We start from the raw sequence: 21,499 nt of genomic DNA on the forward strand, positions 1-21,499 counted from the left end.
TTGAATTTGGAGTCTTAACTTTAATTTTATTTTGTGTAGAGTTAGATCGGATTTATGTGCAATGCCATGCCCTTTGTTTATAGACAGAAATCCTCAGCTAATCTGCCTGAAAACTGATGGTATGATATGGCCTCATATTATTTTTCTGTTTGTTATGAGTTTGCATTAAGGGCCCTATAATCACAAAAATAATACAGCCCACGGGGACAATGAGCAGATCGACCTAAATCAAATAAGTATCTGGATACGTACATGCTCATCTGCATATGTTATCATTACACCAATGATACTGGTATTTATTTGCAGGAGACCCAAACAGCTTCATCAGCAAAAGCAGTCTAAGTTCAAGCCACAGAAAAATCCAGAAGAAACAATAGCGGTCCTTTACCCCTATGCAACATTTTACATTTTGAAAGCTATTAGTACCACATTTGTTACTTGATCTCTGTGAGTGCTCTAAGGAATTCCTCAAAATCTTTAGGGCTCATTTTTGAATTAAAAGGCAAAATCACTTCTCTTTCCCCGACTGTAAAGACAGCCTTTCCCACAGCAGAAGGACATCCAAGGCAGGCCGAAGCACCTCTGCCTTCTCTGCTGTGATGCAAATGCCTTGATGTTTCTCAGCAGTGGTCGTTTGGTTGTCAGAGTACTTCTATGTGTCAGCGTCACTTTCAGATATCACCTGCTCGCCAAATATTAATTTACAGTTCTGCATTTCACTGTTGTGACAGCCTGACCAATACTTAAAACACTATAGAACACACTGCTTGTCAACGGGGTTCAAGCCACACCAGTGTCGTCACTGGGAAGAGAAGCTAGACATAACTAGAAATGCAGGTCTGGTGCTGCTGGGGGGAGGCTTTTCAAGGTGCCTTCAAACCCCTGTACTTCAGTTGCTGATGGGCCACCCCGTGCCCTTCCAAGATGAGCAGAATGCTGTGTAACCTTATTATCCATTCATGTACTTGGTGTGGAGTTCCTGTTGCCATATCACATGAGGATCAACCAAGAGCTTAGTAACAGAAGAGTTCTTCCTCATTCTTCTCTTCCATCCGGCAGAAGAAACTGTAGAATAGTAGGAGATTATTTCTAAGGTCGTCAGTGCATTTTGCTTCACTTATGTATTTGCGTGTGTTTGGAAAAGCGCTGTGCTAAAAAAAAAAGGAAAAAAAAAGTTTATATTAATTCCTGGTAGGATGTTTTCTGTGGTCATTCTTTATAGACCTTGTAGCTCCTGAGAAAGTCACCGCTTAAGAAAACAAAAGCCCTCACCTTTTGTTGACAGAATACAGCTCCGGTGGGATGCCACATTTAGAGAGCAATAAAAAAAGTGAGAGGGGCATTGTCTCCTTCAGGTAGTCAGGGTCACACTCCTGGGTTTTAATTCCTACAGCGTTTTATACTAAAATGACCTCATGTATTTCCTAGGACAACAGGACTGTGTAATGAAAACCACTGCGCGGCACAGTGAATTAAAATCAAGATACACATTACAGAGTGCAAATGGCTGGAGATGCAGATAAAAAGAAAGATGGATGTAAGGAGAGTATCGGACAATGATCCATGAACTGCAATTCTTCACCGTTAAGTATACTCTGTGACTTACTAATTTTCCCTTATAAGAAATGGGAATTAATGTTATTTTCCATTCTAGAGTAATGGAATAGCAATTCTTCATGTTTTTTCCTTCTTGAGCAGGGGACAAACTATGTGAAAGTCAAGATACGTTCAAAATTGCTGTTAAAAATGCTTCAACATGCAAATTTCCTTACAGTTTTGACTTTGTTTTCTTACAGTTAAATGACGTGCATACATGAGAATATATTTGGTAATCACACAGCTTATGCTAAGTAACTATTTCAAGTTGTCTTCAATACCAGCATGTTTCCACATACTTACCTTGAAGTGTTAATGACATTTATTTTGGTAATTTTTACTCCACTAACATGCTCTTTCAACACTTTAAAGCACTGATGTATGTTTTTCAAGCAAATCTCTTAATTTACCTCAATGAGGAAATTGACTTGAAAAGCAGCACAAATCCTTGCTTATATAGGAAGTATGTCTTGAAGTTAATGAGCTTATTTGCCTAAGGATGCGGGTATGGGGACTGCTCCAGTGAGCAGAAGTTTCACAACTGGATGCAAAGTCATTAGCTTATTGCAGACCAACCTCTTGAAATAGTGACTCTTACTCCAGCTCTGGAAAAGTGATTTGTCCAAACATCATTTTTTTAAGATGTGAAAATGCAAATATGAGAGAGTGCAAACATATTTGTTAAACATAGAACTTTAATTAAACATCAGTGCATTTCGGGATGATGGTAACTGAAAGCAAAATCTGTCAACAGACAGGTAAAACTAAGTGTTTGGTCCCCACTGGACTGCATCCAGTATCCAGTGCAATCTTTCCATGGGGAGTAAGGCTCCATGTAGACAGAAGGACCTTTCTTCTGCCTCCAGGATCTCCTTACCACACACAATGCACCAGTCCTCCTTGCAGTATGATACAGATTACAATTCGAAATATATTAATAGGTTATTATGTATTTGCAATCTTAACATGGGGTATAATTTATTTACAACCTTGCATCTCAGCTTCTCCTTTTTCCTCTCCCTGACTCCTCTGTATCTTCTTTCTTCTGAGCAGTCTTACGCTGCAGCACCAGGATTGTCTGTGGTGTTTAATGTTTTAGTGAGGTGTGTGGTCTCTCCTTTCACTCCCTAGGGTCCTGTTTCATCCTGGTGCACTGAGAGATGCATGCTTTTACCTTTGTGTCTGACACAAAGTACTCTGTGAGGTGTGTGAGCAGCCACATGGGAATGTGTGCATCTCCTACTTCCTCTGCTGCTGGAAGACCTGGCTGCTTCGAACAGGGACTAAGGTTGTTACAACTTATTAAAAACTATGCCATGAGAAACTTAAACTGGCATTGTATAAACAGGACATACAATGGGCATGCACTGGACACAACATTTATTTTCAGTTCTTATTGATGACCCTTCATAAGTTGCTCATGGTTCTACTTTGGCCTGTCACTTGTGAGCTAAAGGGTCATCAATAACATATGGAAATAACTGTCTTATTGATAGTCTGGCTACTGCATATCCAGCATTTTATCTCTTTATATAGACACACAGACATTTAAAATACAAATCACAGAGAAAACACTTTTGATGGTAGCCACTGTCATTTTATCTTTAAAAAAAAAAGTGGCTTTCATTTTCCTTTCTTTGTCTCTTCCTTCCCTCTCTCTTTTCCTCTCTCTCTTTCTTTCCTTCTTTTTTTTTCTCTCTCTCTGTCTTTCTGTCTTTGGTATTTCATAAAGATACGCCCCTAATTTATTTATAAGGGTAAGTCTCCAGAACAAGGTAGTATTACCGACCTGGCTTACCAGTTCCTCTATACACATGGGTACATTCATAATTGATGAAATGGTCTATAGTGTTGTGGGTAGAATAAACTTAAGGTCAAATCTCTGGGAGAGCAAATCTTGCCATTATTCCTGATGAGAAATAAATACGTGCAGGAACTAAAAAGTGCAGAGCTGAAAGGGAATAAAACTGCATGTATAAGGGCACTTTCAACAATTCATTCCTAAGTGAAAGTGCTTTTTCTCGTTTTTTTTTTTTTCTTCATTGCCTTGATCTTCCTAAAACTGTTGTTGGGGCAGGTTAATGACTGACCTTTGAGGGAACCGCATACCAGCCTTTGTTCCCTAGCAGTCAGGATCTTGCAGAGGCTTGAAACCTTTGAGAGGGAGAATAGGATTAAGCTGCTGTGTGAAGTCCGGCGCAGGTGATGATCAATGGGAGCGGAGGAGTGGGTTTCTCAGGACGCCGCTCCCTTCCCCCGCCAGAAGGAATTCGTTTCGCTGCCCGCGGGAGTTACCTGATGGAGGCGGCCGGTGTCAGGGGCTGCTCCCAGACCCGTTTCCGTTAAGCGGCCACCAGAATCATGCAGCGTTAAAATCCCACTGCCATCTGAACGGCTGCGGGTTGCTTAAACACCGTATCGAGCAGCTGAAAAGAACAAATAACCAGAAAGACAACTAGAACCTCGCTCTGCAAATCGCATTTACATACACTCGGCTTCCTCGCCATCCTCAGGTTTACAAAGCATCCAGCGAACTAGAGAAAATGAGTGCATTGTGCTGCGGCAGCGGCTGGCCGTAAGCACAATTAGATGGATGTTTGCAGGGTGAGCCCTTGGCACGCCGCTCCGCTGGTGCCCGGCCGCACACCTGTGTGCACGGGCAGTGCCACCGCTCTGATGTGTCACCCGGCTGCGAGGCGCGTGCAGACTGTGGCAGGGGCTGAGCCCTCACCTTGCCGCAGATTGGATCTGCAGCGACCGAACAGATTTTAAAATCACAGAACGCCTTAGGTTGGACGGGAGCGAGCGGGGAGCGGAGGGGCGGCATCAAACCTTTCCACCCCCCACCACACCCCGCTTTCCCGGGCTCCCCCGGCCGGCGGCTCGGCCCCGCAGTCCAGACCGGCCGGCGCCGGCCGCGTGACATCACCCATTCACGCCGCGGCCCAGCTGGCGCCGCCGGGGCGGTCGCCGTGGCAACGCGGACGCCAACCCGCGGGCAATGACTTCCAGCTGCACGCCGCCCGCCCGCCGCAGAGCGCATGCGCGGCCCGGCTTCTTCGATTCCCCCCCCCCCCACACACACCCCCCCGCTTTATGTGGAACAGCGGTCAGTGGGTCTCTGTGGGTGGGCGCCTCGGACTGCTTGGGTTTGGAGCCGGCGGCAGCGAATGCCGCAGGTTTGCGGGGTTATCTGAGCAAAATTCATGTGAACGTCCTAGATAACTATAGCTGGCACGTCCTAGCTCTTGGGTTGTGAGAGTGTGAACAACTTCTGTGTTCACTTCTGGGATGCCACCACAGGTTTTGCTGATCTCTGCCACCTTCTCCTTTGCTGCTCCTTTTCCTGTGTTGCAGGAAATATGTCTGAACTGATGCGGGACGCTGTCAGCACTTGGTGCTTCTGCACAAGGCCACTAAGATCATGCAGTCCAACCACCAACCCACCGCCTACGCCCGCTAAACCATCACAATTCTGACCGGTGGCCTTGCAGTTTGGTAGCTCACAGTCTGTGTGTGAAACTCACTGTAAATATTAGCCTATGTATAATTTGTAGTGATGTTAAAATGACGAGAATCCTACTTAAGAAAAAAATTAATTGCTTTTCATGTGGTTCCAAAAAGCTTAACGCATTCTGTAGGAGCGACACGCTTCTGACTCAATTTGTCTGTAAGAAAGAAGAATTAGTGAAACATTAATTTTCCAAAATTATGGAGTGTTTTAGTGTGATTGTAATTGCCCCTTTGTGCTTTTAACTGATCAACATTGTTATAACACAAATTATAACTCATTGTAACCAAACGCTTTAGACATGAAAGAACCTGGCTGGCATCTTGACGTAAAGGTGCTCTCTGTATAATGCACTTGCATAGAATCCACTCTGATTTACTTGCAGTACCTTATGCAAATACTGATGTTCCTTGGAATTGTTATGCTCCTGTGTCTTTTACATGTTCACATGCTAGCTTTTTGTACTGTGTTTCCTTAGGAAGCTGCACCTGGGCTTGGGATGGCTAGGAGATCTGGGTGCTGCACGAAGCAGGCACAGTGAACGATGCCGGGGAGGGGAGCCCTCTGGAAACTATGATGGTGTGCGTGTGTTGCAACTACGTCTGATTAGTTCATGAGGAGCCGGTGTCAGCCTGGAACATCTAGCGCTGAGTGAGCCTGGATGCATTCCAGCTGCTGCCTTGCCCTATAGGGCTGAAGCGCTCAGCCTTGCTGAACCAGACCTGTGCCTGGGTGTGCTTGATTTGTCTTGCTGTTATCAGGAGAGCTGAGCAGCCCAGCACAGCCGGTGTCCTCATGAGAGCGCAACCCTGACTCTGCGTGGCTGATGCTCAGCTAGAGGTATGGGTTTAGCCTGGATTCTGCAGCATCGTTTGTGCGTCCGTGCTCTGCTCTATTGGGAGATAAGCTCAGGAGGTCCTGGGTCTGGGCTGGATTTGTGCTGTGCCCGACGAGGGGCTCAGATTGAATTCAGCCTGGGGTTAGTAACACCAGTATGACCCCAAAGCCACTTGGATCAATCCAAACTTTGCTGCTTAGCACAGCATAGGGACAACTGGGCAAGCTTTGCAAGACGCATTCATATTCCATGCTGCGTGAAAGTACTTGTATGGATGTGAATCTGCAGGGTCCTGGGATGCAGCCTGAGCTGATGAACTCAATCAGACCCAAATTTGCTCTGCATGGAACTAGCCTGGTGCCTCTGGCCCTTCAGCATTCTTCATTTGCTGCTCATCAGCTGTGGTATAGCTGCACGTGGACTTTATCTACTGCTGTACTTGTAGATGCATAATCTAAAATGTGGTGATTGGGCAGAAAATCACTAGGAGAGAAGCTTACAAAGAGATTCAGTAGCAGAGGAGAATGGTGTTTAAGACCAGGCCCATGCCTCAACACTTTGCCATTTATCTTTCTTTCGGATAAGGGAGCAGATCTACAGGAATGTGGAATTTGCTGTTGTTGAAAACTTAATATAATATTAAACTTTAACTGGGCTTGTGTGTTCCCTTTTACAGCATTTTTAATAGTCAGATATTTGTGTTCCTTTAGTACGTGTTGCAGTTCTGATCTAGCAAAGCACTTAAATTATGTTCTGTAGAGCTTTACTGGATCAGGGCCACTGTCAGTACTTCCAAAAAGTAAAGCCTAAAGCAGTCTCTGAAATCTTTGGCTCAAGATGGTCTAGCATTATTCCTCACCCATAAGGATCTTATCTGGACCCTCCCGTAGGAACTGAAATAGCAAATGTCATGTATGCAGCCTTGGCAGTCAGTTTTGAACTTGGAGGGCTTCTTATGGTGAAGTAGTGTGGGCCAACATGCCTATTAGACATGTTCAGAGCTTTTTATGCTTTTCTTATCCATTTGAAACACAAACAATTCCTGCTTTCCAAATCAGGCCTAGCCATGTATTATGATGGTGGCTGCAACTTGATAAAAATAATATGGAAACCATAGTCTTTAGTTGCCTATAGAGTGTGCTTTGTCCAAGAAGGAAAAAAATCTCGTATTCTAAAATTAACTAAATAATTGTTTTAAAAGCTTTTAATGTTGTAAGCAGCTGTTTACTGATTTGTAAACAGTTTTCAATAAGCTTTCTTGGTCAGTAATGCAAAACACATACCTGGATGCATCAGTGACAGCTGCTTAAGTTAGAGATTTCTTTTTATCTTCAAAATTTGTTTATATTACTGGGCCTTTGTGGCTCATGCTTCTGATAAATGGAATAACTTCAGACATGCCGCCTTATTCTGAACTACTTTGTCTTCTCTTCATTTTTACATAGATGCTAAGGAATGCTGGGTGCCAGTAAATCAAAAGTTGTTATCCTTTTGCGTGGGATTAAATTATCATGAACTCGCTATGCCTGTGCAAGAAGATGGAGGGCTAAAGGATGTATTTTCAGGTAGCCTATGCTCTGAGCTATAGTGTGGGGGGAAAAGTTCCCGTGAAGTATTCACAGTGAAAATGTAACTCTATAGAGTGTGTTGAGGGCTTGGCTGTATTTCCAAGTGGCAGATTTGCTGACAGACCAAGTAACCATTATGAGCCTCTTCCCAAGTATATCCCGGGAATTTTTTCAGTTACGTCTTGAGAGTCATGCCACTGATAGGGTAGTACAGGATCTACCTTTCTCATGGAATGCACAACAGTGCCAGTTTAGAGTCTCTTACCATGGTTTACTCAAAATATATTTGCTTCAGAATTTTCAGGATGTAAAAGAAATTTACTTATAAGATGCACAGTTAGTACCTTGGTCACTCTGAAAGGAATACCTCGTATTTTTTTATTTGGAAACTACAAAAGATACAAAGAGCACAATTACATTATTTGATAGAGCAAATTCTCAGCTAAAAATGCTGTTTTTCAACAAAGCCACCACCATTAGCTATGCATTTTTACCAGAGATGAACAAGAGCCTGTGTGCCATGCTTGTAAAAATCTTCACAAGTGGAGGTGACCTGCTGTCACCACTACTGAAGCATCAATGGATGTAAGTGGGTGAAATTTTTTCTGCAGGGAGGAATTCAGTGACACACCTTTGCTTCATCTACACCTCCATGTCAAGTGCTGCTTTGTCAGACTGCCCCTCTGCTGCCAACTGTCACACAGCAACAAAATATAATGGAATATTAGTGGAAAAGTTCAACCTCTGCTGCCATACCACCAACATCTGCCTCTGACATAATAGGCCCACATAATAAAGTAGGAGGCATTACTTTTGGAGCTCTGCTTGGGTCTTTTGTGTCCAATGTAATGAGCACAGAACTCTTTAATTTGGCTCCGGAGGGTCAACCAGCAAATGCTGTTTTGTGAAGTGATCTTAGAGGCAGAGAGGAGGTATTGCTGGAGAGGATCTGTGAAATAGGAAGGATTTTAGATATCTCTCTACTGTTGATTGGGTGTAAGGAGATCAAACAAGGACTGAGAACTATTTTCTGGGCCCTATTTTGGAACATGAAGTTGTAAATAGCACATTTTCATCATGTCATTGCATTCGTAGAGCTGCTCAGTAGTCAGCCTTGGTCATGAAAGGGTTCATGCCAACTTAATGAACTGTGATAAGTGTATGAAATGTTTTGTGTGTGTGTGTGTGGCGTATGCGTGTATCTACATACATACAATTAAAAAAATGGTTTCTAAGAACGTAGTTACAACAAAATAATTTATGGAAAAATCCCATTATTTAATAATGTACCTCTTGTTGTAGCGAACAGCAAAAAAGCTTAAGCATTATAACCTTGAAACTCCAGTCTACCATAGCAGTGTTAATAGTAGTTGGATGGCGGTGTTTTATTTATGTAAAGCTATTTCCATGTGAATTAAAAAAAAAACTTTATAGTGATTTAAGGCAAGAGAAGAAGAAAGTGGCTGACCAAATTTGACCTGACAGTAGCCCTTTATATTTTCATAATTAATAAAGTAAAATAAAAAGTATTTGCATTGATTGTAACATGTTTTGTTAATTACTGCTATTTGTCTAATTCATATTGTCAAATGGAAGGTTCATGTTTTCGATCGTTCAGGCTCTTAGCTGTGGTAAATGTACTTCTGGCAGCCTCATGGCATCTGCTGTGTGCTTGTGCTGGAAGGTTTGCTTGCTTATGCTGCCAGGGCTCTGTGTTTTTCTTCTGGAAGAGCGAGGGTGGCTTTTATACCCAGGTTAAAGAAGCTCTTTGTACTGCAATGAAGATGTAGTGTCTTTGAGTTAAACTCATCAATTCAAATGCAGTATTTCAGTGTTCAGTAATGCAGTCTGACATGCTAGACAGCTGGTATCTGCAGAGGTTATGTGGCTCTGAATCCTGGAGGATCTCCGTGGTGTGAGGTAAGAGTATGTCTTAACTCTCCAGTGTAATTCAGGTTTATTATTCCCACCAGAGTTTACTTATAAAAAGGATCACTCCATCCTTGGTGGAGTTTTTTGCTGTAAACCTAGCGTCTTCTGGTAGGGGTGAGCAATCTACTTCCTTTCCTTTGTAGCACCTTTCTATAGTGCCAGTCCTTCTACCTCTTTTGTAATGCTTTTTCTATCATCTTGATCTTTCCAGTGGCTACACAGCCCTTACAATGATGAGACCATTAGCAGCATTGCTGTTTGAGGGAAAGAGGAAAATAAGTAAATTTTTCAGAGTAGAGCTATCACACTCTATTTTATTCAGTAGAGGTTTGTTTATTTTTATGAAAATCTTTGTTATCCCTTTAGAGGAGGAAAGATGTGCAGTTTTCTTTAGTTCCCGAGAGAGCTGGTAGCATATATTCGTAATTTTCTTGTTGTTCAATTAAGCTGTGTTGCACTGTAAATCACCATTTCCAGTCCAGAATTTAAATAGTAAAGTGAGAACTATGGAGCTGGGTACCTGTATCTATGTTAAATACTGTCCTGGAGCTTGTCTTTTCTAAGTACTTTTCTATGCTCACCCTTTTCTTCTTTCCTGTGGGGAGCACATTCATAAAGGAGGTTAGGGCAGATGGTTTGAGATTAATAACCATTGAGAAAGTAAGTCTACCCATAGTGCTTGATTTTTAAATTGATTTATCCCTAAATGTGTGACCTTGGGTACAAGTCAGCTTACAGGATTGAAGCCCTCGTGGAACTTACTTTTGATTTGCAGAAAATTTCAAACAGTCTGAAGTTAAGCTGATTTTATTTTTTTTAGCTATTTGGCTAAGAACTGTATTTAACATTTTAAAGTAACTTACTTGATTTGTCCACAGTTTCTGTAGAAAATCATCAGTACTGTCTTTGTCGTCTTTTCAGATATGGCAATTGTGATTGATTTCAGAGACTGACAGACAAATAAGTCTAAATAACACAGAGGGTATTTGGTCAGAGCTATAAAATACTGGAAAAGCATGGTGTGCTCCAGGAGGCATCTCAACCTTCATTCTGGCTTCTGAGAAGGCTTCTCTAGGCTAGTTTGTTCTCGAGACTAGAGTAAGAGTTCTCGAGTAAGAGTAAGATTCTTCTCTTTCCTAGAAGCTATAATTAAGCACGATCTGTTAAATACTTTCTATCTGGCCAGACTGCCCTCTTCAAGTACTTGTTTGATAAAGTAGAGGTTGTTCTTTCCTGCTATGACTTTGTATTTCCTAGGAACCTGACAATGTTCTTGCTTCAGTCGTTGGCAAAATTCTGTTAAGATCATTGGAATAGGACAAGCTTGGAGCTATGCTCTTGTTTAGAAACTCTTTCTCTTACAGCTCAGCCTTCTTATTAGCAAATTAACTGCAGTCTGAAACGGCAAAGAAAATAGAACTCAGAATTAGTACGTATCTCCACATACATAGATGTCCTTCTGAAAGACACTAGTTTATACTCTTTCTCACTAATTTCCCCTAAAAACTTTTCACCTGTTTGGTTATACAGTATTCTCTGTTCCAAAGCGCACATCTTACAGTGCTTGCTTATCCATGGTCAGCTGTCCTTTTCTTATAAAAATGAATGGTTTGAATACCAGTTCCTATTCTGTGTAAGTATGATTTATTAAATATTAATCTATGTTGTAGAATTGTGATCTTTAATAACTTATTTTCCCACAAGCTTTAGAAAGAAAATAGCTTTACTTGAGCACTTGGAGAAAGTAATTCAGAAGTTACATTTACTCATGATATTTACAGATTAATTGGCTGTGAGTTCTTGGTACAAGGAGAAGCTGGGGACACTTGGGAGTTGTTTAAAAAATAGATTATGCAGTAATTGTGGTCTGTGGTCAATGTTCAATGTAGTGCTATCAAATCTGTCCTAATAGCTGTACATCCACTGTCTTAATTGGAAGAAGATATCAGAAATAAAGCCTGCATTAGCCTCTCTTTGCATTCTTTTAGACTTAAGAATTTAAACATAGTGTATTTATGAGTTAGACGTGTACTTATACTGTACATGTGTGCAAAATCTTATGCAAATCTTAGCCAAAAGCTTTTCCAGTGTCCTCAAGCAACACAGCTATTTGAGAGTGACCATTCATAAATATTCATTTGAATATAATGAAGAAAAACATTCCCCCTCTCCCACTTACAGATTTAACATAGCTACGTCATATTTTTCTACTTCTTCCTCTTTACTGTCTTCCTTTCCCACAACTTCTGTTTGTACACATTTGATTTGTAAGTGACCCTGGCCTAAGGTTTGTGATGAGCAGCCTGACAATTTGCAGTATTAATGGTCTTTCTTTTTGACCTCTAAGGAGACAGAGGAAGGACTACGAAATGTTATAAATACTGGAAGAGAATATTATAAATCAGCTCTAATCCTGTTGCTGAACTGAAAGCAACTATAACAGTAAACATGAAATGTGTGACTTCATTGCGTGAGATATACTACTTAATGTCAGGATTTGCCAAGTGTGTGTTGAGTTGCGTTTCATTTACTCTGAGAACTGAAACTTTTAACTGGTAACCATACCATCTAGCCTCACAAGTGGTGAGATATGAGAAGCACTCCTAATCCAAATCTGAAAAGCTCTAGGAGTTTGAGCTGTTTTGCCTCTACAGTGTTTATAGTACAGAAGCAGTACCTGATGACATGGTGTTGTTTGTCAGGTGCTTGCATGGAACAGACTGAATGGCTTACTCACATTTCTTTTCTTCTTTGAATAAAATATCTGTTCTGAACTTGTTAACATCTTTCTCCAGACACGCCAGACCAAAGTATTATGGATTAAGATGTGGGTGGTAAACTCCATCTAAGGCTAAATACCGGCACGAGATGTAGGTAAAATGTATTTGTAGGCATCTGTATTTGGACATATGTAGTCAAAAGTGGAAAAAGGGAGGATTATTAATCAAGAATACAGGTGTCATTTACTGTTGTACATGAATGGGTTAACTCTGAAGACTGTACTGATGATGTTAAAATAAAAGGAGAATTCATTATGGTTAGCAACAAGGATTTTCGGGAAAACAAAACAAAAACACATAGTGTTTTTGTTAAAACTATTAACTCCTTGAGAGGTTTGTCAGAGGGCATAAACAACAACAAAAAAAACCCTCATAATCTTGAATACCAGTAAATGTCGGTGACTGTACGTCCTTAGAACAAGCTCAAGAAGATATATCCCCAATTTTTATGATTGCCTTAAAAACCTCTTTATTCTGTTCCGTGTGGATAAAGGATTTTTCTTTAAATCCTTGCATGTAAGACTGCAAATTCAGAAGAAGGATTTGTATACTAAAGACAAGATCTAAATACTTAAAACTGTACATAATACTTCAGTAATGCATGAATTAAGCTCCTGACAGGCTGCAGAATGCTTGCTTGCTCTACCTGGTGCAGATCTTAATTGTCTCAGGGCATTCATCAATAACAGTGATATGGAAGATACCTAATAGCCTGAACTCAGCAATGATTTTTCATTGAGAGAATTATCTTGGCATGTTGTAGTAGTTATAAATTGATTGCGTGTGTGAGTGGTGTGGTGCTGAAGCTTCTGTTTTTTTTATACAGATATTTTACTGATTTTAGACTTCGGATTGTGTTTGCAACGCTCACCTTTGGGAATTGCTGTTATATATCTATATATATATATACGCACCTAGTGAAGGGAAGTTGTTCTAGGTGCTCAGCAGTTATGAGGATAGAGTAAAAAATGAGTCAGCCTGGAGTTTGACTATTTTTTGTATCAACTTGTCAAAACATTGGATTGAAATATAAAGCTTGCAAGAATATTTTCTACATGTGTAGAATGTGCTTTGCCTTTTGTTAATCTTCAAAGAAGTGGAAGAAAAAGGATGGACACAATCATCTTAATTTTTTCTTTAGATCAGAAAGTATAATTTTTTTGTTTAAGCATTTTAATAGAACAATTATTCTTTTGCTTTTAAATATAAATTTTCAAGTGCATTAACTGCTTGTGACAGGTGCTGTTTTGACAGTCATGGAGAATTAAGTCCTCTTCTACCCATTAATGCAAAATTGTCAGCCAAAGATTTCTTTATCTGGTGCCCTTAGATATTCCAGCTTCATTTTGGAGTGACCATTCCTAAAAGCAGAAAGACAGCAGCGACTCCGGACCACTTTTTCTGCTGAGATCAATTATTATCTGCTAGGATGATGGATGTTTCTTTTTTTACTTTGGAATAAGCTGAAGGTCCTGGCTCATTTTTTGTCTCTGAAGAGCATGAAGGTAAGGAATTCTAATCTGTATGTGATCTTGAAGTGGAGCACTGATATGAAGATGCTGTTTCCCTATTCTTTTATTGCAACTGGTACCTAAAATACTAGATGAAGAGTATTCTCCAGTTCTTTTCCTCCTGTGTCTGTCATTACTGTGTACAACAGTTCAGTGCAATCTTGTTTAATAACAGGAGTAAAAAAAAAAAGAAAGAAATAGCTACGCACTCATTAGAAACAAAATCAATTATTACTTTTAAAAACTACCTGCTTTCAATTAAGCAGGAAATTATCTAACTGGTTACTTAATTTGCTCTGGCTGGCAGTCTCTCAACTGCTTTATGCTGAGTGGAGCATGAAATTAAATATGTAACAACTATCCTAATGGTTATGTTTTTAGAAAACCAGCATTTAGAAACAGAGGTATTTTGCATAGTATCAAAAGAAATAATGACATAAAAATAAATGACTGTTGCTTCAATGCATTTGGTATTTAAAAGAAAGAAATCTACTTCATTTTAAACTCTTTTACTCTATGATTAATAACGGAACAGTCTTTGGTTTGACTGATGCAGATCTGTACATGGGAATTGGGTTATTTGTTTAGGTGCTAGTTTCCCCTCCTTCTTGCTTCAGATGATGTATAACATGTGAAAGTGTTGATGCTGATATCTTGCTGCTTCAAGGGCTATGCTCCACCCCATGAGAACGTATTTTGTGTACACCATGTATTTCAGTGAAATTTCTGTAGGAATCTTTAAGAGATTTTGAAGTTTTCTATTTGATACCATTTGCTGGATACAATTCTTTTCAGGGTGACTTTTCTGTATCCCAGCTGATTCCCTTGCATTTCTTATTGCGTACTGCAGATGAATAGACTTGTATGTGGCAGGCCATTGCCTGATTTTTCAGACATATTCCATTGGAGTTCAACATTGGCTTAAAAGTAATGTTATGATAAAAAATACATATTTGGGACTCTGATACAGAGTTCTTCTGATTGTGCACTTGAAGGGAGGTCCAAGCTTTGGTCATATTTAAGTTTGGGGATATGCTAGCATCACCCACTTCCCTGTATGTGATAGCTTTATCCTTTTCCAAACCTTCTCCTTGCAAACACCTGTAGATTTTTAGGGCAATGGCAGAATGATCCATAAAATTTCACTTTGTAAACTTGGCTATGCTACCATCCAGGAAGATTTGATTTCAGTGTCACACCTTTGATTGGAAACCTTTTCATTATAATTAAAGATACTGCAACTCATCATGGTTGCTGCAGTGGAATTACCAAGTCATGGCCTGAACCAACAGTTGAGCACCAGGGTGGCTAACCCAGGGAGCTCAGGTGCAAGCAATGAACCTGAGTGACAGAAGTGGGGGAGCCAGGATCCACACCTCCTCACTCTCATTTAAGGGTTAGCAGCTGAGGGAGCTGCATCTCTCTGTGTAGAGATGGTGCTTCTGTCAAGCTGTTACCAGTCAGCAGAAGAGGTGAGCCAATTTTCTTTCTTTGTTATGTGCTGTTGCTCCTTAGTGCCTCTATCTCCTTAGAAGACAGTGTCATGGCCTTCTTTTGCCGTACAGTCTCTGATACCCAGAGGCTTGCTATTTTGTCCTTGAGTTTTAATGCTATCTGTCATTCAAGGAGGCTGTGTTATTTTATAAATTCTGTAATGAGCGTATTTTTGTTCCTTATGAACTTGTGAATTTGAGCAACTGAGGCAGTTAATCTTTGCCTTGAGTCTTGTCTCAGATGTTTGCTGTCTGCCACAACTCTTGAAAATACTTTGAAATTTGGTAGTAAGTATTGGTTCTTCCATGAATGTAGTCCTATCCTTATATTGCAGAAACAATATTTGTGATAGCAGTTGTATACATCTTAAAGTCTTGGTATAGTTAGTTGACCATTAGTCGTTACAGGACTGTTCTGTTTTGTTTCTCAGATGTCTCAATGTCTCAGATAACAACAACAAAAATCAAGCTCTACTTACATTGGATCAGAACTGAAAATGATGTCTGACTCTTCTTTTATATTTAGGTCCTTTTACCCTCTTCCCTGCCATGCAATTTAGACTTGGGCTCTCAGTCTTCAAGGACTTTGATATTCTAGTGACACACTTCATGAAGCAATTGGCAGTTAAAAAAAAAAAAACAAAACTTGGGTAACTGGGCTCAGAGGCTCAAACAACATTCCTATGTCAGTCACCCCAATTTTCTCAAACTTCTCCAGTCATAGTCCTGAAGAAAGTCGCTTTTCTTTATTTCCAGCCATTGGCATCAATTTTCTTTCTCCATAGCCAGCAATCAGAGCCACTGAGCTGAAGGAATGCCTGCTCTCTCTCAGCAATGCCTTCCATCGAAGCTGATGGGGTCCTGTCAGCAGCTTATCCGGACAGAACCACCGGCGCCATCTTCATTAGGGGAAAAGCTAATATAAACAAATAAGGCGTTAGTGTAGACAGCAGACTGAGACTATTACTGAAAAATGCTTTGCGGCAGTTGCTATGCCTTTAGTTTTAAAAATATATAAATGTTATATGAATCTCAAATCCTCTTTTATTTACATAAAATATTTATACATCAAGCAAGACAATTTCACAACTTTATAATGTATTTTCCTGTTGGATTAATCTTTTCATATGGTAACCACATTACAAGTAAACATTTTCCTAGTCTCAACTACATGAATGTGGCTAAAAGCTTCCTTGTTATTTTATAGTTACAGCATTTCAAATGTATCCCTTTTTGACGTGGTTAGGCAGCCTGCCAGTTTTACCACTAAATTATAGCAGAGAAAACACTCCGCAGAATTTGATTAGATTTCTTCCTTCTCCCCATGAGTAAGGCAGAGCAAATTTATGTTCAAAATGCAAGCTGGGTTCTAGAGAATTGAATATAGATCCATATTTGCAGTGTTAAAAATGCATGCAAGCTTTGTAGTTGAAAATACACCTTGTTTGTTGTGATGCTTTATATTATTGTTGCTTTTTGTTCTGTTATGTCACTATCATCTGTAGAATGAAAAGCATTAGACCATATTGAAGTCAGGGTTTGTATTTCAGACAATTAGTGATGAAGATGTCTTAATCTCTTCTACTAATAAACTGTATTAATAATGTGCTTAGTAAGACTAGATTCATCTCAACTAGTTGCATGTAGTTACCTGTGGGATCTAATTTAGAAATGTGTAATCTATGGGTTGTCCTTTTAAGGAGAAGGGCTACATCTATCTGACCTCTTAAGTTTTTGGTGCCTGAGTCATAAGATTGCTCCATTTCAATCCCTAATTTGGATAAATCATACACTTGTGTTTCTCTGGCTGAGAAAGGTGGGTTTCCTTTTTGTAGCTGTCTGGGCAGACTGTGCAGAAAAGATGGTGCATGCCTTTAAAGCTGGTACAGAGCTGGAATGTGGAGTAAGACAGTACCTGAAACTGGGAGTTAGGAACCATTCCCAAATATACAGACCTTTTCCCAAAGATCTTCAGTGGACTGACTTGTCCCTGTGTTTATCTCTTTCCATATATACTAGAGGAGTCTTTTTTAATATTCTAAAAGTTGTTCTCTCTCAGACGTAACTCAAAATCCTAGGTTGGCTGGTTTGTGAATTATGAATGCTAGTGACCAAAATACTGTTGTGAAGTTTCTGGAAGACCCTATGCAGTGGATTTGTGATCATCATCTATTACATGTTTAATAGATATCTGCGTGATGAAATGTGAATAGTATTATTAATATAATGTCATGAAAACAAACTTGCTTATCATGTAGTTTCTAGACAGCCATGTCTAGATGTATTTATATTCTTTAAGGATAGTGAGCCAGTATTAAATAATATAAGCCAAGAAATTCTGGTCACTGATTTCTGAAGAAGACCCTTCTGATGATGAGTTGAGTGGAAGAATGTTCCAGGAAACAGTGCAAAAGCTAAGGTAGATATAAATGGTGTAGGGTAGGTATATAAGTTCCCATTTTATGAGGCAGACTGTATCTGGATAGGAGCTCTTCATATTCTGCAAATCTATTTTGTAGGTACAGAAGGATTCAGAAACTGGCATTACACATTCATCACATTTCACAAGTGATCCTTAAAAAGTACACTTGTGGCTGTTTGCAGTGTATGCTTTCAGTATTGAAGTGAACTGAAACACTTATCCATAGTTCTCTCCTACATCCAAGCAAAGGAATTAAATGAGTAACTTTAATAACTACGAAATTATCTACTATATATAGATATGACATTAAATAAACCTTAAATCTGATGTATTAAAATGTACCTATAGTTAACAACATTTATTAAATGACTGATGTATATAGTTAGAGGGGAAAAAAGTCCTGTAAAATGTAAGTGGTTGATGTAAAGATGTTTAATCAGAATTTGCTTGGTTGTTGAGTAAAAAAGATGCTAGAAAGAGAGGATCTATGATTTTTTTTTTTGAAGACCCATGGAAATTTGAAGATTTTTCAAGTTTAAAAGTGATTTTCTTTGTTTAAAAAATGTATTTTTAAAAATTGTAACATCTAATGGCTGTCAAATAGTAAAAACAGTGAGTCAATAAGCCACGCGAGCCTAATTGTTCTGAGTATAGAGGCAGTGTATATAGCACTGTGTGGATTACTTATTCATTGTGAACAGCTTTCATAAGAATGGACCAATTCAAAGCCTGTTGGCATCAGCCAGTACACTCCTATTATTGTCAACTTCCATTCCAACTCAGGTCTTGATCCAAAGCCTGTTGAAGTTAATGAAAATGTTACAGCTGAAGTGTTGTAAGGACCTAAACAAGATGTTTTGAAATCAAATATACTGCCTCTTCTTACAACTCTCTTCTTGATTCTTCTGCTAATTTTGACAGCACCCAGCGCTTGTTTATTTCTAAATGGGAGTTATTCTGCTGAATGGTCAAAATGTATCCAGCCTGCAACTAAGAAAAATATGATTTTGTCAGAGGAAGAAGCTCAAAAAATGTTGTGTGCTCATAGATAAATACATTTAAGTAGGGCAGCAGAACATTCATTTAACTTGTAATTTGTATACGAATAAAAGAAATAATTGATTTAATTTATATCATCATGGATCATTGGTAAATGTGACCTGAAAGGGTCTATATTTTGGACTGAAGTCTAATGTGATTTTATTCCCCTTGAAGGGAATAATAGTAATCAACCTCTTGTAGTCTCTGGAGAATGAGACTCTATCCACTAAAGAATATGATGTTTTCAAGAATGTATTTGCACTGATGTCCCTATTGAAATGAATGGGATTGTTCTGGGGATGGAAGTTAGGGTTTTTCTTATCAATAAGAGTATTCACAAAGACATGAGGACATCATTTATTGATCCATTTTAAGAGTATCAGTGCCACAGAAGCTTCATGAGGGCAATCCAAATACACCAGAAAGGATGAAACAGAAAAGTAATCTCTTCTTGCTGCTTCTGTGGGATTGATACAAAATGGCACTGCAAGGGAACATAGAGTTAATGCACAGTGCAGATCTACTTGGAATAGACTATCTTCAGATTGCCTATTAGTATATTTGAATGCCATCTTGCAGAGCGGATGAGTGCAGCAGGTACTGGCAGTTAGGTATATCCTGATCAGTAGTTGTGTTCTTAGAAATTCTGAATTCAGAGTGGAGATGCTGGATAAAGATGAAATTATTTTTGTCTGTGAGGCTCTGTATCATACAAATGCTGCTTCCTTTCTTCAGCCAAACCAATTTCCCTTGCTATCTTCCTCTGCAATGAAATTGAACATAAAGGTTTTGTTCTTACTCTTGCATTAACTCTGTGCACAGACTCTTTGATTATTCTCTACTAATATACAGGCTTAGGACTAGACCAGCACCAGCTGCTTCCCTGGGCTGGGAAAATGAAAGGCTAGGGGTGAACTGACTCTCCTTTGAGCTCTGCTTTTGCTAATGGAAAGCACGTGGGTCCAGCCATAGGATCCTATGATTCCATGAGCCTCTGATACTTAGGGATGGTTTGCAAGGTTTACGCATGGTGCTTGTATTTGTACAGTTGTGCACTGTAACATCTGCATGGTACTTTCAGAAGAAGTAATAAGGGTGCTAGCTGTGTTATGTGCTCTAGAACAGTGAAGGAAAAGGCCTCTAGGAGTTTAATAGCAGTGGGTACGCAAGCAGACTTGTATAATTCCATTAAGTATATGGGCTACAAGCATGTAATATAGGAAGAGATACGAAATCCAATCACTAGACAAAATGTTTTCCTCGTTTACATGTTCCTTTCTCTTTTTGCAACCTCAATGCTGTAATGTCTAAATAGTTTGTTCTGTAGCATGAGACATGCTGTGTGAGGAAGCAGGAACATGATCACTCACACTGTGCCAGGATCTTGACTGGCTGATCATCTTTTGCTACTTATGATTAAGCAATAAAGAGAGAGGTACAGGGTATTTCCTGGGGACTAATAACTGGCAGGGAGGAGTTAATGATCTGAGGTGTAGCTGAGGACCATTAACCCCAGCTGGTCATTAATCCTCATTAAAACCTCTGCAACTCAGTTCACCAAACATAGTGAAGGACAAACCAGTGTTTTAAGTGTCTTTGTGATTCCCTTCTCTGTCTCTTTAAATGAGTTTTATTTTAATTTATGTTCCTTCCTGGGATATATTCTGCTTTTTTCACCCTAGAAGAAGTTTTATTCTGAGCAGTAGTTGTGCAGAAACTATGAAGTTTTCACCTTTATGGACAAATGGGATTCTCAGTACTACAACAGAATAATGGGCATTTTAAAGATACAGAATTTTAGATATTCTAGCATTTAATCAAATGAAAAAGAGGAGATAAGGAATAAACTTCATTGAATATTGGTTTACAAAACTTGAATTTACTTTTTAGTAATATAGCACAGCCTCATCTGTTGCTTTTTTGATGAGGACTCATGGCTCTTCCAGCATTGTAACTCTTAAGTTTTCCCTTATTGTTTCTAAAAATTATTCCTTTAAGTTTGGCAGTATTTGATGCATGAAACACTGCCTATTTTTGCAATCTATATACAGACTTAAAAAGCCATGTATAGCAAATGTTTATTTTAGCTGGAAAGCTTTAGGAATATGTCTCTTGTAACTGATTTGAAATGTGTATCGTCCTGTGCAATACTAAATATTTCTAGAACATACTTGCTAGGGAAGAGTAATTGTCAGTGTGGTATTTAGTGCGTAGTAATTTTGTAGACATTCTGTTAATTCAATTTATTCCAAATTCAGATTATGATAGATAAAATATGAAGCTATAACAATATTTCTGAAAGCATTTAAAAAAAAAAAACTGTTAGGTCTGATAGAATCCAAAAGTGTCTTCTGGGCCTAGCCTTGCCTCTTGTGGTAGCAATACAATACTTCAGTAATGTCAGAGAGCTCAGTTGGCTGAATCCAAGAATAGCAGATTGTCTGTGTTCATTGCAGATGTCTTTCTGAAAATCAGCAAGAAAATCTCTGCGGCCTTACAACTTTGTCGAGATGCTATCAAATGTGATTGGCAGAGTTCTGGATAAGGGAAGCAGATAACAGAATGAAAGAAGTAGTCTGGCAGCAATGCAGTGAAATCAGTTAAGGGTTTTTTTTTACTTTTTTTTCTTCCCTTGATTCTAGTGAGAGAAGAATTAGTGTTTAGGCTTTGATTTTTAAAAACTGTAATTTTGCTTTATGCCCACTGATTAACTCTGGATCCATAGCATGGATTCTTAAAATCAGAAACCTTCTAATTCTGGGAATACAGACATACCTGAAAGGTGAAGCATAGGCTGACAGGCAGGC

At 39.3% G+C, this 21,499-nt stretch overlaps 3 long non-coding RNA genes across 13 annotated transcripts in view; 2 read left to right on the top strand and 1 right to left on the bottom strand.

Moving 5' to 3' along the window:
• LOC110394793 lies at nt 1–4,570 on the bottom strand. Of its 3 annotated transcripts, none has more exons than XR_002435897.1 (4): nt 4,429–4,570; nt 3,892–4,022; nt 3,687–3,750; nt 1–1,151 (listed from the first exon to the last, which is right to left on the bottom strand). It is a non-coding gene; the product is annotated as an uncharacterized LOC110394793 (long non-coding RNA). The 3 variants fall into 3 exon arrangements; XR_002435896.1 differs by having other exon boundaries at nt 4,244–4,570; XR_002435895.1 differs by having other exon boundaries at nt 4,328–4,563.
• Nucleotides 5,443–21,499, top strand: part of LOC110393160 — a 267,894-nt gene continuing 251,837 nt past the window's right edge. For 5 of the 9 annotated variants that reach the window (XR_002434842.1, XR_002434849.1, XR_002434843.1 and 2 more), the window contains exon 1: nt 5,443–5,947. This is a non-coding gene — a long non-coding RNA (uncharacterized LOC110393160). The remainder of the gene's footprint in view (nt 5,948–21,499) is intronic. The other 4 variants (XR_002434841.1, XR_002434840.1, XR_002434839.1 and 1 more) reach the window with 1 other exon arrangement.
• Nucleotides 15,106–16,830, top strand: LOC110393162. Its single transcript, XR_002434861.1, has 2 exons — nt 15,106–15,208; nt 16,015–16,830. It is a non-coding gene; the product is annotated as an uncharacterized LOC110393162 (long non-coding RNA).

This window comes from Numida meleagris, chromosome 2, assembly GCF_002078875.1.
Source record: "Numida meleagris isolate 19003 breed g44 Domestic line chromosome 2, NumMel1.0, whole genome shotgun sequence".
In the NCBI taxonomy this organism is placed as follows: domain Eukaryota; kingdom Metazoa; phylum Chordata; class Aves; order Galliformes; family Numididae; genus Numida; species Numida meleagris.